The sequence below is a fragment of the Fukomys damarensis genome, unplaced genomic scaffold, assembly GCF_012274545.1.
Source record: "Fukomys damarensis isolate Sample0158 unplaced genomic scaffold, DMR_v1.0_HiC HiC_scaffold_35, whole genome shotgun sequence".
NCBI lineage: Eukaryota > Metazoa > Chordata > Mammalia > Rodentia > Bathyergidae > Fukomys > Fukomys damarensis.
This window is the reverse complement of record NW_022900947.1, coordinates 45,441,866-45,443,542: the sequence shown is the minus strand read 5'-3', so window position 1 is coordinate 45,443,542 and position 1,677 is coordinate 45,441,866.

Here is a 1,677-nt window from a genome sequence, read left to right as displayed (position 1 = left end):
TCAACTTAGCATTTTCCATAAATAGGCCAGCACTATATACTGGCGAACAACAGAAGTTCAAGACTATAGTCACACACATCAGGAGAATTAGCATAAACTTATGTTATATTGTTTTCTTGCTGTTTGTGCCACGTTTCATCCTCATCAAAATTCATGTTGAAATTGGTTGCTAGTGTACAGGTGCCAGGGGTAGAGTCTTTAAGAAGTAATTAGGCTTTATTTTATTTTTTGGTACTGAGAATCAAACACAGGACCTTGTGCACATGAGGCAGGTGGCAGCACCACTAAGCTAAATCCCCGGCGTAATTAGGCTTTAAGTGGCAATCAGGTCCCACAGAGCAATTAGGTCATTTAAATGTTTTTCATTTGAGACTGGATTTGTTCTCCTGGGACTGGGTTTTGTCTCAAGAAAAGTGATTTCCATCAAGCAAGTCCCTCGCTGTCTACTGCTCACACGCATTTTTCATCTCACTTTTTCCCTCTCCACGTTATGCTGTTTCATGAGGCCCTCTGATGGACTTCCTGGCCACCAGAAGCCAAGCACACACCGGGGCCATTGTCTTGCACTTTCCATCTTTAAAGCCATAATACAAAACGAATCTCCTTTTTTATAAATTACACAATGTCCAGTGTTTGGTTATTGCAACAGCAAAATAATTAGCAATGGGAAATTAGTTTTCATCATTTATAATAAGAAATCTGTGAAAAAATTCTACATATAAATATCTTCAAGCCAAGTGCCACAATTCAAATAGTGCTAATAGCAATGTTTGTTCAGTAAAATTACTATAATTGGGGCTATTACTTGAATAACTTTACACAATATTCTATGCTTTAACTTTTTGAGTTTTTTTCAGTCTTTTTCCTGTTTTTCTCTTTTTTTTTCCCTTGAAAAATACCGATAAGAAAAATTTAACAAAGATACTGAAGTGACTGCCACAATGCATGTCCAAGATTTTGCGAATGTTAATAATATTTGCATCCAGTTATTCCAATTCAGTTTTTCCATGGAGAAGGAAGAAATCATAGACGTTGCTGCTATCGGAGCTGAGCACTGATCTTTCAGTAATTTAACTTCCACTGAATCTTATCACTGATAAATGTTTGTGAAAGCTTCAATCTATTGGACCCCATGCATGTCAGAAATTTCTCCTCCACAATTAACTCAAACTACCCAACAAAATGTAGCAACACAACCCGTAGAAAATATCCATCTCTTCATCACAGAAAAGTGCGTGCTGATTTACTTGGACTTACCAGAGATTTTTGTTTGTTTGTTTGTTTTATTTTAACAAAAGGAAGAGGTAGGCACAGAAAGAGTGGGTATATTTACAAACTTTAATATTTCTACACCTTTAAAACAGATTTGAAACCACAAGTTTTCATACTGTGCTCTACAGGACTGCTAGGAACTGGGCGATGGATGAACAGGGCACCAACATGCCCAAATGTTTTGAAAATGAGCCGCTCAATTTAACTGTTTTATACACCTGATAGTTCTATCATATTTTTATAATTGAAAATTTGATCCACTGCTAAAATTTTTCAGCCAGGTGATGTGATTTAAATTTTCAATGTTTACTTTGGTCAAAAATGATTTTATTCTGATCTAATTAATTATGGAAGATTTTGTACTAATGGGTATTTACACACTATATTTCACATATTAAGTGATTA